The sequence below is a fragment of the Myxine glutinosa genome, chromosome 2 (genome assembly GCF_964187855.1).
Source record: "Myxine glutinosa chromosome 2, kmMyxGlut1.1, whole genome shotgun sequence".
Lineage (NCBI taxonomy): Eukaryota > Metazoa > Chordata > Myxini > Myxiniformes > Myxinidae > Myxine > Myxine glutinosa.
This window is the reverse complement of record NC_136262.1, coordinates 90,034,017-90,048,741: the sequence shown is the minus strand read 5'-3', so window position 1 is coordinate 90,048,741 and position 14,725 is coordinate 90,034,017. Positions and strand designations below refer to the sequence as shown.

Genomic DNA, 14,725 nt, shown 5'->3' with positions numbered 1-14,725 from the left:
TATCTTCAATATTATAATCATTTAGTTTGTTTTGAAGTTTAAATAAACCGATAATGTCTTCCTTTTTAAGACCTGCATTAAAACCCTGTGAGAGTAGTTGATACTCGGGTTGAAAACTAGACTTTGTAAAAATTATTAAATTATCATAATCTAAAAAATTAGGACCAAGGAGCATCTTTAAAAGTAAACAGGTTTTTCCACATCCGCTTGAACCAACTATTAGACATCTCAATGAATTTGGAATGTTTTTATGGTTATTAAATTTTATCTTATTTTCCCAAACGGGTAAAAAATCATTCATTTATATATTTGGAAAACAAGTCATCTAACTTTTTTTGAGCTATTTTAGAAACTCTATATTTTATCCTGAGTTCGGGTTTAATTTCAAAATAATTCATTATTTTATTTATATAGTATCTTGTATTAACATTTCCATTAAAATTATTTTGAATAATAAATATCATTAAACCCTTATACATTTCCTCAATACAAATAGTCTCTTCCCTTGAAAGAAATGGTGTATTATCATCACAATACTTAACATTCATCTCTCTTATTAATCTTGTAAAGTAATTCATTTTTGGTTCTAATTTAAAAGAGTTATATATTTTTTTATATTTTTTATTATCATTAATTAAAATTAAATCACAGAAAATACATTGTTTATATGAACCCTCATTATTAAGCCCTATTCTATCACAAGCCGGACAATTCTCTAATTTATCATATGGAGAGTCTGGAAATTCTAAATATCCTTCAGAACTTATCATATTTATATGGTAAATTTTTACTTAAACTAAACGCAAGTTTATTCATTAATAAATACAATGTTTCAAAGCACAAAAGACAAATTTCACTCAATCTCTACTTCAGTGAAAGATATAGAAAAATATGTCAAAGATGTTAAATTGAACAAAGATAAATATGGAAATTTTTGGGTAAAACCAGTTATGGAAAATAACATGAGCCCCTCTATTTCATTTAAAGGAAGAGCTCTAACTATACCTGGAAAGACATCCATTAAAGTAAATCTAACAAAAGTTTCTCCTCTACTCCTGGCAATTTATTCAAAGCTTGAAAAAGTGATTGACCACGATACTTTGAAAAAGAATGATAAGACCATCAACAATACTCGTGGAGAAATTTGTATTTACTTTAATAATCCAAAGGGTGTAGATCTAAGTAAAATGAATGATGTTAATATTTCTGGTGAAATGTCATTTCGTTCTATGATAGTTAGAGATTATTTAAAGATAACTTTTGATATTAAAAATGTAGAGATTGAATCCGTTAATGAAAGAAAGTATATTGGTATAGATGGAAAGGTTTTTTCTGCTAATTAAATATGAGTCATTACAGCAGTGAAGATTTTACTATTTCATTGAACTCGGACGATAGTGATGATAGTATTTCATTGAACTCGGACGATGGTGATGATAGTATTTCATTGAACACAGATGATAGTTATGATACTAATAGTTTGTGCTCAAATGATAGTTATGAGAGTAGCTTTATTGATGACTCTGAGTATGATTCTGAGTATTCATGTGATAGTTATGACTTAGATGATTCTGAGTGAAAAAGTGTTTTAGTTTAAGCACAGTGATATATATAAAACGGAGCTGTAAAGCTCAAAAGTGTTTTATTTTAAGCACAGTGATATATATAAAACACCACGTTTTCTCACGCTATAAATATGGTTTATTGTGATACTTGCGAGAAGGAAGTAAAATATTATAAACAACATATTCTCACCGCAAAACATACATACAACATTCTTAACAAACTTTCCCCTCTTCCACCTAAAACAAAACATTGTAAGGTCTGTAAAACAACCATCCTCAAGAAGGGGTTTAAAGCCCATCTTAAAACTAACAAACACTTGTCAAAATTGTTTACTATTAAAAACTCTGATGGTGCATTCAAAGGACATATTAAAATAAGAGTCTTTAACTTCAAACCTCCTGAACCAGAGTCTATAGTTGATGCTGTAGAAATAGTTAAACCTGCTGTTCAAACGTTGATTGAAAAAACACTAAAAGAAATGAAACCACTTAAATTTTATATGGGAGTAAAATTAGAAATGACAAAGGACGAAGGAGTTATAGATACACCATACATGAGAACTGAGCCACACTTTATATCTTCATATCAAGATTTTAAAACATCAGGAGTCTATGATGAACTTATTAAACAAGAGCAAGATGTGGATAATTCAATCGTAGGAAGTGGATTCAATATAGGAAAAATTATTTACATAGACATTCATATTCTTAAATCAGATCCTCTAAAAGCTTCTTCTTACATTGATTTACCCAGTGTTATCAAAAATAGAAAAGCAGTTATCAATATCAAAAATAAAGACAATAAATGTTTTCTCTGGTCTATTCTAGCACACTTACATCCTCCACATTTTCATGATGAAAGAGTATCTCATTATAAAAAATATGAGAATACATTAAATACGAAAGATCTAAAGTTTCCGATGACTTTAAATGATATTCCTAAATTTGAAAAGTTGAATAATTTATCAGTTAATGTTTATGGTCTACCCGAAACAAACAACATTCAGGTTTTAAAGCTTTCTGACAGTTGTAAACAAACTCATATTAATCTTCTATATTTTAATTCAGACGAAAATTCACATTATACATACATCAAAGATATTACAAAATTAATAAAACCACAAGTATGTAAAAGAACAAATAAAATATATATTTGTATGCGTTGTCTTAACTTCTTCCATACACAAGAAAGATTAGATAAACATTCAAATTATTGTGGTGAACATAAATCAACGGTAATCAACATGCCTAAAAAAGACTCAAAGATCACATTCAAAGATGAAAAGAAAACAATAAAACATCCATTTGTTATATATGCTGATTTTGAAAGTATTTTAGAAAAAATTGATACTGCTTCTCCAGATCCAAAAGAATCATACACAAATAAATATCAAAAACATACTCCTTGTGGTTTTTGTTATTATATCAAATCATCCGTTGGTGATAAATATAACAAGTTAGAGATGTATAGAGGCTCAAATACCCCAGAGGAGTTTGTGAAACGACTAGAAAAAGACTGTGTTCGATTAACCAAGATAATGAGAGAAACCAATAAACCAATGTCCTTAACAAGTAAAGAAAAAAGGGAATTTATAAAAAACAATGTCTGTCATATTTGTGAGGAGAAAATTGGTAAAGGTCTAAAGGTTAGAGACCATTGTCATCTCACTGGTAAATATAGAGGTCCGGCTCATCAAAGTTGTAATATTAATTATCAACTCCCCTCTTTCATTCCTGTCTTTCTTCATAACAACGCTCATTATGATACACATCTATTTATCAAGGAACTCTCAAAGACTTCTGGAAGTATCTCAGCAATTCCAAACACGGATCAGAAATACATTTCATTCACAAAAACAATTCACACATCTCCTATTACTCATATCAGATTTCTTGATACATTTAAATTCATGGCAAGTCCATTGGCTAACTTGGTTCAAAATCTAAAAGAGTTTCCATGTCTTTCAGAGTATTTTTTAGATAAAGATTTTCTAACACAAAAGGGAATTTACCCCTATGACTATATGGACTCATTTGAGAGATTCAATGAAACACAACTTCCTTTAAAAGAAAATTTCTATAACAAATTAAATAATAGTCATATATCTGATAAAGATTATGTACACGCACAAAATGTTTGGAAAAAATATAACATTAAGAATCTTGGTGAGTATCACGATTTGTACCTCAAAACTGATGTGCTTTTGTTGGCCGATGTATTTGAAGCCTTTAGATCTGTTTGTCGCACTGGATATGGATTGGATCCTGCTCACTACTACACAGCACCTGGATTGGCCTGGAGTGCGATGTTGAAAATGACAAAACAAGATTTGGATTTGATAACCGATGTTGATATGCTTTTGATGATTGAAAAGGCAAAAAGAGGTGGAATTTCACAAGTCTGCTCGAGTAGATACGCAAAAGCAAATAACAAATATCTTCCAAATTATGATCCAACGAAAGAGAGTTCTTACTTGATGTACTATGACGCGAACAACCTGTATGGCTGGGCAATGTCTCAGGCTCTTCCTTATGGAAAACTTAGATGGGTAAAGGAAAAAGACTACAAAAACGTTTTACAAGATGTATGTATCTCTACACAAAAAGAATTGGATGAAGAAAAAGTTGGTTATTATTTTGAAATTGATTTAAAATATCCAGAGGAACTCCATAACCTACACAAAGATCTCCCATTTGCTTGTGAGAAAGAAAGTCCAAAGAAAGAATGGTTGAGTGATTATCAACGATCGTTTGATATAGGTGAATCAACAGAAAAATTACTTACTACATTATATAACAAGAAAAATTATGTTCTACACCAAAGAAATTTGCGACAATATTTATCAAAAGGTCTAAGAGTAGAGAAGATCCATAGGGTTCTAAAGTTCAATCAAAGTCATTGGTTAAAGGGGTACATTGATTTTAATACACAAAGAAGAACAGAGTCAAAAACAGATTTTGAGAAAGACTTTTATAAATTGATGAATAATGCGGTCTTTGGTAAGACTATGGAGAATGTGAGGAAAAGACAAAATATCAGACTATCAACATCTTGGGAACAAGCATCAAAATTAATTAATAGACCGAGTTTTACTCGAGCTGAGGTCTTTACTGAGAACTTTTGTGCGATCCATTTGATTAAAGAGAGTATTGAAATGAACAAACCTATTTATATTGGAACAACAATTCTTGATTTATCAAAGTCATTAATGTATGATTACTTTTATAATAACTTGAGGAAGAAATATCAAAATGATGTTAATCTACTTTATATGGATACAGATAGTTTTATTTTGAAAATTAATACCAACGATGTTTATTCAGACATGAAAAGAGACATTAATATCTATGACACGAGTAATTACAGTCCAGAGAGTGAGTTGTTCTCTTCTAAAAATAAAAAGGTGATTGGAAAGTTCAAGGATGAATTAGGAGGAAATGTTATGAGTGAATTTGTGGGATTGAGGTCTAAGGCTTATGCTTATAAATACATTGTGAATAACGTCGAAAAGACTGATAAGAAGTTAAAAGGTGTAAAGAAAAATGTTATTAAAGAAACAATAAACTTTAAGGATTATTATAACTGTTTAACAACAAAGAAAGAAGAGTTTAGAAAGATTAATGGAATAAGAAGTTATAAACATAAATTATATTCAGAAGAGATGAATAAGAAAGCATTGGGGGCTTTTGATGATAAGAGGTTTATTTTAGAAAATGGAATTGATAGTCTCCCTTATGGTTATATAAGTATATAAGTGATAAGTTAAAAAGGGGGTTAGGGATTTTAACGGGCTACCGCCGCCTTTTTACTATTATATAAATGATAGAACCAAGTACCAACCAGACTAAAGAGTGGAGGTGTAATCAACCTTGGTATATAAATGGTAAACATAACGAATGTGAAAAATATCAAATAGGTATAATTGAAAAGACAACTGGTAAAACAATTTACAAAACAAATAAGAGAATTAATTTAAATACCGGTGAATTGGGTAAAAAAGATGGAAATATTTTTGAGTGGACGGAAAACTTTGATGGTTGTCAGGAAAATATATACTTTAATTTAAAAATGGTATGTGGCACTGGAGGCGCTCAAACAAGAACATTGAGGGAGGTTTACCATTTTATCTTAGCTCAGTTAAAATATCTTAATAAAGAACCAAACTCAAACATATTTTTTGTTAATGTATTAGACGGTGAGGAGAGTTGTAGGAGAATTAAATTATTTCCCACACATAAACAAATATTTGTAGGGTCGTTGTTTGAGTGGGTCAAAGATGATTCACCAGATGATATTAAGAGTAAAAGGTTAAAAGGTCCATAAGGTCAGAAGGATCACAGGTTCACACAGAAGGACCATTGTTTAAGTGGTCTAATGAATAAGGATAACATGTCAAAAGGTTAGAAGGTTCGTAAAGAACAGGGTGAGAGAAATAGAGGTGTTTAGGGGCAATGAGGGAGGGGAAAAATTAACATGTAAGTCAATGGGAAAAGGAGAGTGTCCCAGAAGCAACATATATACACTACTGCGCTCCAACAGCGCTTGGGCTTCTCCTCTGCACATTGTGCCGAAGCCTGGCGGGGGATGGCGGCCGTGCGGGGACTACCGCCAGCTCAATGATGCCACCACCCCCGACCGCTACACGGTCCCGCATATCCAGGACCTTTCCGCCCGGTTGGCAAACACGACCGTGTTTTCCAAGGTGGACCTCATCCGGGGCTACCACCAGGTCCCCGTACAACCGGGCGATGTCCCAAAGACGGCCGTCATCACCCCTTTCGGCCTCTTCGAGTTCCTGAGAATGCCTTTCGGGTTGAAGAATGCGGCCCAAGCGTTCCAACGGCTTATGGACAGCGTCTTGCGTGACTTACCTTTCCTCTTTGTCTACCTGGACGACATCCTAGTCGCGAGCGCGTCCCGGGAGGAGCACCTGCTCCACCTCCGCACGCTTTTCGAACGCCTGGGCCAGCATGGCTTAATCATCAACCCCGCAAAGTGCCGTTTCGGCGTCGCCACCATCGACTTCTTGGGGCACCGCATCACCAGGCACGGGGCCGTCCCTTTACCGGCCAAAGTGGAGGCGGTCAGGGATTTCCCGCGACCCCGCACGATCAAAGGGCTCCAGGAGTTCCTGGGCATGGTAAATTTTTACCACCACTTTGTGCCCCACGTCGCCCAGCTCCTCCGCCCCCTGCACGAGGCCCTCCGGGGCAAGCGGGGCAGAGGTGACATCGCCTGGTCGGAGCCAACGGCCACGGCGTTTGCGGGCGCATAGCTGGCCCTGGCCAACGCCACCATGCTGGCGCACCCGGCGCCCGATGTGCCGATTGCCCTCACTACCGACGCGTCGGATTACGCGGTGGGCGCGGTGCACGAGCAGTGGATGCGTGGTGCTTGGCAACCGCTGGCGTTTTTTAGCCGGCAGCTTCGCCCGCACGAACGCCGCTACAGCACCTTCGACCGCGAGCTGCTCGGGCTCCACCTGGCGGTCCAACACTTCCGCCATCTGCTGGAGGGCCGCCCGTTCACGGCTTTCGTCGACCACAAGCCCCTTGTGTTCGCGATGGCCAAGGTCGCCGAGCCATAGTCGGCACGGCAGCAGCGTCACCTCTCTGCCGTGTCCGAGTATACGACGGACATCCGTCACGTGGTGGGTAAAGACAACCCGGTGGCGGATTGCCTTTCCCGGTCTGTCGCGCACGCGGTCCACCTCGGGATCGACTATGCCCGGATGGCAGAAGACCAGACCGCCGACCCCGGCGTCCAGGCCTTGCGGACCGCCGTCACGGGCCTCCGTGTCGCCGAGATGCCGTTCGACGCCACGGGCGCGGCCCTTCTGTGCGACGTCTCCCTCGGCCGGCCTCACCCCATCGTGCCCGCTGGCTGGCAGCGCACGGTTTTCGACGCCATCCACGGCCTGTCCCACACGGGCACGAAGGCCTCCCAGAAGCTCGTCGTGGCGAAGTTCATCTGGCATGGCCTCAGGAAGGACGTCCGCGACTGGGCCAGGACGTGCCTCGCGTGCCAGCGCGCAAAGGTCCACCGCCACACCCAGGCCCCATTGGCCCGGTTTGCGGTGCCCGAGCGTCGGTTCGACCACGTGCACGTCGACCTGGTGGGACCTCTGCCCCCCTTGCGGGGGTTCACCCACCTCCTCACCATGGTGGACCGCACCACACGGTGGCCGGAGGCCGTCCCATTGGCGGCGACGTCTGCGGCTGATGTGGCGCAAGCCTTCATCGCCACTTGGGTTGCCCGGTTCGGTGCCCCCTCTGACATCTCGTCCGACCGCGGCCCCCAGTTCACCTCGGAGCTCTGGGCCGCGGTGGCGCAAGGGCTCGGCATGAAACTACACCGTACCACGGCCTACCACCCCCAGGCCAATGGCCTATGCGAGCGCTTTCATCGCTCGATGAAGGCCTAGCTCCGGGCCAGCCTCCGCGACGGCAGCTGGGCCGACAGACTCCCCTGGGTCCTGCTGGGCCTCAGGACGGCGCCCAAGGATGACCTGCGCACGTCCTCGGCGGAGCTGGTCTTCGGGCAACCACTGCGGGTACCGGGCGAATTTATCCCCGACTCCACGGGTCCTTGGTCCGCGGCGCAACAGCGCTCCGCCCTTCAGGAAACCGCCCGGAGGTTCGCTCCGGTGCCGACGGCACACCACGGTTGCCAGTCTTCCCACGTCGCCCCGGAGCTTCGCCCGGCGGAGTACGTCTTCGTCCGGCACGATGCCCACCGGGCACCGCTACGGCCCCCGTACGACGGGCCCTTCCACGTGCTGGAGACCGGGGACAAATATTTCACCATCGACATCGGCGGTGCCCCGGATCGCATCTCCGTGGACCGCCTCAAGCCGGCCCACCTCGATCTGGACCACCCCCAGCAAGCAGCTCTGCCTCCGCGTCGAGGCCGCCCCCCGGCGGTCGGACCCCCGGCACCTCCCAGACCCGCTATCCCGCTACCCCCCAGCCCTGCACCCATCGCCAGGGGGCGTTTCGGCCGGGTCATCCGGCTTCCCTGCAAACTCACCCTTCAGGTGTGCGGGAATTCTGGGGGGGCGCATGTGGCGGGCACAAGGAACAATAATTCCGCGCACCAGTGGGTGGCGCGAGCGTCCAGGCGGGGAACGAGAGCGCATGCCCCGCCTTTTGACCGATCGGCCACGCCCGGGGACAAGGCGTGGCCTCTGGACATATATGCGGGCTCTAAGCTCGAGCCCGCCCAGTGCTGAAGTGCGAGCTCTTAATAAAGACCCTGTTTGTACCAACGCGTTGTGGCCTACCTCTCTGGCAATCGAGTCGTGTGTGCGCAGCACCACACTCTCTTCTTTGCCCGCACTCATCCCGGTTCGTACATCCATACGCTGTACAGAACGGCATCTTTCCTCACAGCAACTTGCTGTCTAAAGTCAATTTGAATCGAATGTTTTGTTGAAATTTCGATTAAATTATTTTATAAAATACAGCAGGCATTGTCTTTTGATAAAGACAATGAACGTGCGCAGATTTTCAGGGGGAACCAATATGGCGACGAATCTACTTCCGGTGACTTCACAGCGAATCGCTGAACTGAAAATGTATAGAACGAACATTGCCATTCACACCACACAGGTGGAGATGCAGCTACCGGGCGCCATCTTGGTTGGCACTTGATGCTGAGCGATGGTGATTTCCGTCATGCGTTTGCACGTAATTCAGAGCGAAAAGCGATTGCGTTTTTTCACCTTTTGTGCGATCGTTTTTCAATAGGAAACCTATCACAGTTACTACAACACTTTCCTTTATCCTTTCCTTTTCACAAAAAAAATTCGACAACAAATATTGTTAATTTGGGAGCGTGAAGAACTCGGGACATTTTCATGAAACTTGTGAAGAGCCGAATTATTTCACAATGATTTGTTTTTGGTCAAAATTGAAAACATGAATTTAGCTGTCCTTTTATTACGTACCGGTATCAAAATAATGCAAACTAAAGTGATGAAATGATGAAAGTGATGTAAGTGATGTGAAAAGTAAAGTGAAAGTGATGAGATTTCACAGCTGTGAAACGTCTTTCCACAACACTTCCGTAACCGATTGGAGTAGTTTTATTGCCGCACAAAATGGCATTTTAACAGTTGTCTGGCTTTTAAAATCTGGGACACGTTCAAAACAAACGAGATCCGCGAAGCGAGTCGGTCGAGTCGTGCTAACCAAGATGGCGACACGGCGGCTACACTCTTCACGGAGTATGAGCGTTCTATATATTTTCAATACAGTGCAGCGAATGGACAGATTAGCGTTGATTTGGCGTCGTCTCCAATCCAGTTAGTGTCGAGATCAGTGGATTGCCTCGTTTCATTCATCTTTAACTTTTCCGCTTGCTCCTTGCGTCTTTCGCTCCATCGTCCCCGCCCCTTTCCCGCCCATCTGCTCCGCCCCTTTCCCGCTCATCTGCTCCGCCCCTTTCCCGCCCATCTGCTCCGCCCCTTTCCCGCCCATTTCTCATTCTCTGCTTGTACGCCCGGCTCACACGCGCCACAGCAAGGCGTTCGTTGTTCAGATCGAGACGGAGGGAGTGAGATACAGATATAGAGGGCGCGCAGGTGCGATTTACAGGAAAAGCAGCGCTACCGAGTGATCCAGGTAAGTTGATTGCTCAATTGAAATATTTTTTTTACCAACGTTCGCTCACAGACTCGTACATGGTTTTTTTTCCTCAGGCAAATGTGCTTTTTCCTCAGGATGTGCCGTCTCTGTAACGCTACATTTATGACTTGATATTATCAGGTATAAACGTATACAGTTCAGTAGTTTACCTTTCGTTCTTTCCGAAGGCGCAGCCGGCCTGTCCACTCCGCAGTTACGTCATCCTCGGTGCCGGGAATGTTATGTTGCTTCATTCATCTGAAAACGACTACATTGTACATACCAGCTCGTTATCAAGGTGCCAGGTGGTGCTCGTAGTAGTAGTGATAATTATAATGATGATCTGCACCTGCCGGTGACGAAACGCTGCGATGGGGGTCGTCGGTGACCGATTTGATTACTCCGCTGAACCAAACAATTGGGATGTGGATACCTCAGGATCTGTAAGACAAGAGTGCCAGGTTGCTGTTGATGGTGATCGCTTACCTTTTGTGCACGGCGAGCTGTTTGTATAGGACAAACACCAGGGGTCCAGAACAAACCTTCGAAATTCCGACATTGGGCACATTGTGGCCACACCGTTTGAATCCTGGCATTCTCATTCTGGACTCCAAGGAATTTTGATCCTCCTAATAACTCTTGGTTGAGGTAAGCTGTCGACTGAAGTCAAAGGTGACCCGAAGGCTCCTCTTCCACTAACTTCTGCCACTTGCTCAGGGTGGGGGCTGGGGGGGGGGGGGGTAGGCGCTATATCCCCAGATGAACTTGTTATTGATCTGTTACCCCACCCCCAACAAGCCGGTGCGGTTTATGCTCAACCACAATGATGACAGGCCGAGTCGACCTCTCCGGTGTTTTTTTTGCCTTGTTTGGGGTCTGAACTCAGGACCCTAAGATCCCAAGCTAACCGCTTTAACCGTTAAACCACCACCAGGCACTTTTTATTGCTTAAGTGGTTATTTTATCTTGTAAGTGAGGTTGTTTGGGGGTTGAGAAGGTGGTTGTTGTTTTATAGCCCCAGGCAGTTCTCTCGAACATGCTCGTGACACGGAGAAAGCCGATCAATCTCCCAGGAGAAACTCAGAGATTCCCCACATCCAAGATGGTGTCTCCCCGACTTTGCAATGCCAGTTCCACGAGAGTGAGGGAAAAGAGCGAGCGGGCCGGTCCATGGGGACCAATCGGCGCTCTGACAATAATCGCACTGCCCTGAAGAACCCAGAGAAGATTTGCCCCCCAACGCAAGGGAGGTAAACCACCACGAGGAGGCATCCCCGATAGTTGCTGAGAAGGCGGCGGTGGTGGTGAGTGGAGATGTAATCTCCACGCTTCCAAAAAAAAGTCCCACAGTACAGTTTCGTTTAGACGGTGGGGGGAGAAAAGTCTGTACACAGGTCAGTGGGAGGGCCTTGCTTGTTCTTCATAGAAAAGAAAAACACCCACAGCTGTATGCATGGGAGTGCCTCGCAGTAACTTCTTCAAATTAGATGAATAGACAAACCTCGTGATTTCCTGCAGCAACGCACATGATACATTCTTACAACTCCTCGGGCGATTGGCGTCACTTCAGGGTAACACAATCCCACCGAAATTGTTCATTGCGTGACCTAGCAGTGTTCCAACAGCTCCACTGGAAAAAGTAAAGGGTAGATATCGATGGAGCAAGAATAAACCACCCTTGATGTAGACCTACCAGTCCTGCGAATGTTGCAGGGATCTTTCACTGAGAGAGAATGATCTTCTAGGAAAAGTAGTGGCAGCAGAAACAGTAGATAGGCGTAAACTGGAATGAGATAGGTACCTAGAAACATTGAAGATAAAGGGGTACACAGGTACGCATGATTGTATACATATGTAGTGATTGGGATGTCTGTGAGAGGGACTCATCAAGTGAATGTGTTGCCAATGTTGTTCAGTCCTCACCGTACAACCAACCTCCTCCATCCTCAAAATAAATAAATAACTAACTAAATGCCAGATTGTTCGTCTCCGTGCCTGCCTCACTGCCCCATGTCCCTTTCCCGATAAACTGATAGATTAAATTAATGGGATGGGAATGAAGCACAGGCATGATGGGCCAAATGGCCTCCTGTGTCCAAGTTCCTTGTATTTCCTTGCATATGATTCGTTCATGGCATTGATTAGTTTCCGACACGCCGAAGAACTGAAAATTATGATGGAACGGCTAAATCTGGAGATGTAGTATGTTGGAATGAGATTGGATATGATGGATACAAAAATGATGTTCAGCCACCACGCCAAAAAAGCAGGAAATTTTAGTTGATCATTGAATACCGATCATTGGATCATTTGGAATATGCGAAGAGACAAAAAAAATTTGTTTTGTATACAGAGTCGAGGCATGTGGAAGAGCTAGAACGCTGAATGAAACAAGACGCAACAACAAAAGGAATGAGAGAGAGAGAGAGAGAGAGAGAGAGAGAGAGAGAGAGAGAGAGAGAGAGAGAGAGAGAGAGAGACAGAGAGACAGACAGAGAGACAGACAGAGAGACAGACAGAGAGACAGACAGAGAGAGAGACAGAGAGAGAGAGAGAGACAGAGAGAGAGAGAGAGAGAGAGAGAGAGAGAGAGAGAGAGACAGAGAGAGAGAGAGAGACAGAGAGACAGAGACAGACAGAGAGACAGACAGAGAGACAGACAGAGACAGACACAGACAGACAGACAGAGACAGACAGAGACCGAAGGGGAAGGGGAAATACCAACAGCAGAGTTGAAAGACAAAATAGGGGAAGACTTGGACAAATAATGGGTGTGGGGAGGAATGAAGGATTGTGGAGGATGCATGAGATGGACAAAATGGATACAGAAGGAAACTTTCAGGAAGGAAAAGCTGGAAATTTGGAAGGAGAAAGGCTGCTGGTGGGTCAAGTTAACGGGGCTTTGGATGATAAGATCATGGTTTTTGATGGTCGATGATCCGAGGTGGTGGTGAACAGCTGTCTTGCAAACTCGGAGGGAAGGATGAGATTGAAGAGAATGTGAAAATAGGTTCCACAAGCGAGAGACAAAAGGAGCAAATGAGTGGAGGTGAGCAGTGATTCTGGATTATGGTAGTTTCTTTCACCAGAAGGGAGTTGATGGTGGACCACGTGAGCCCTGCAGAAGCCTTGGGGGTGGGAGGGAGGCAAAGCACAGAAAGAGCAGACGGTGCAAGACCAGAAAGGAGGTGATAGAAGACAGAGAGACTATCGACCTGTCTGTGATGGGAAAGTGATAGGCCCATTGACTCAGCTTCATAGCGGGAGATTCCAATAATATTTTGAAGACCTTGGTTTCCATGGCGTCAAACTGGGCAAGATGTGAGGCAGGGTGGCAGCCCAGAGGGGAGAGCAGTAATCTAACAAGCTGCCGATTAAGGCCTTGTAGGTGAATATGAGTTCAGGTGTGCCAAGGAAAGACTTTGTATAACGGAGAATGTTGGCTGGTTTTGGAGGCCAACTTTGAAATATGGTTTGCTCAACAAGGTTCTTGGCTGATAATGAGACACAGGAGTTTGAATGACTGAACTTGCTCAAGAGGATCGTTAAGAGAGTAGAGAGGAGGGTTTGCCATACGGTCCTTTCAGAGAGCGATTGTGAGAGTGAGATTTGTCGGGATTAAAAGACATATTCCAAGTGTTTGACCAGATTGTGATTTTGACAGGTCTGAAGAGAGGGAAGAGGCTGCAGCCTGTCTGATGGATGAGGGATGTCACGGCAGGGTGCCGGTGATAGCTCGGATACTCTTCCCAAAGACAGCAAAGGATCTTTAACGTCCACCAACTAATGCCGGCAGACAGGGTGCCCAGTTTAATGTCCATCCGAGGGACGGCACACACATTGATGGACACCCTGCCTGGGAAACACCAGGATGACAGTTTATAGCTGGATCTAGATTCGAACCCAGGCTAGACAGCTTAGAAATGAGTGTGCGTATCTCTCGGCCATCCTGCCTGCCCAATTAATCGAAATGAAGATAAACTAATGGATCAAACAAAACTGAATGGAACTACCTATTGGTAACAGTGTTGTTGTTGTTGTTGCCGCTGATGCAGTGCCCCTGTTACCAGTAAGGTGGTACTCATTTTGCCAACCTCGGGAGGATGACAGGCTGAGCCAACACACCTGTTGTTATTTCAACGGCAAGGCAGGGGCTCAAACCCAAGATCCTAAGATCTTAAGCCAGCCACCTTAACTGTTAAGCCAAAACCAAGCTATATTGGGAACAATCAAAATAACTCATGTGGAACTGGGCACATAGCATGAAAACAGACAGCCCATGAACGTACAAATTGGCAACGTAGAAAAGGACCTGGAAGAAACTGGAGAAGACCAAATATTAAATTGAGAGAGGAAATTGAAGAATATGCTGGAGTAAAAGTCCACAAGTTACAAAGGGCTATGTTGAAGGAGATCTTCCTGCAGAGGACTCAAATCGACTATTCAATCCTCCAGAAAAGAAGGCAATTTCCTGTGTATCTGTGTGTACACCTGGTAATTATAGAATCAAACGGCCGGGCCCATCTCCACCA

General features: G+C 43.6%; 1 protein-coding gene across 3 annotated transcripts in view; it reads left to right on the top strand.

Moving 5' to 3' along the window:
- The first annotated feature begins 10,069 nt into the window (after window positions 1-10,069).
- Window positions 10,070-14,725, top strand: part of LOC137421591 (phospholipid-transporting ATPase ABCA1) — an 86,816-nt gene continuing 82,160 nt past the window's right edge. The window contains exon 1 of one of the 3 annotated variants that reach the window (XM_068107799.2): window positions 10,070-10,190. The gene's annotated coding sequence lies outside the window, so the exon portion shown is untranslated. The remainder of the gene's footprint in view (window positions 10,191-14,725) is intronic. The other 2 variants (XM_068107797.2, XM_068107800.2) reach the window with 2 other exon arrangements.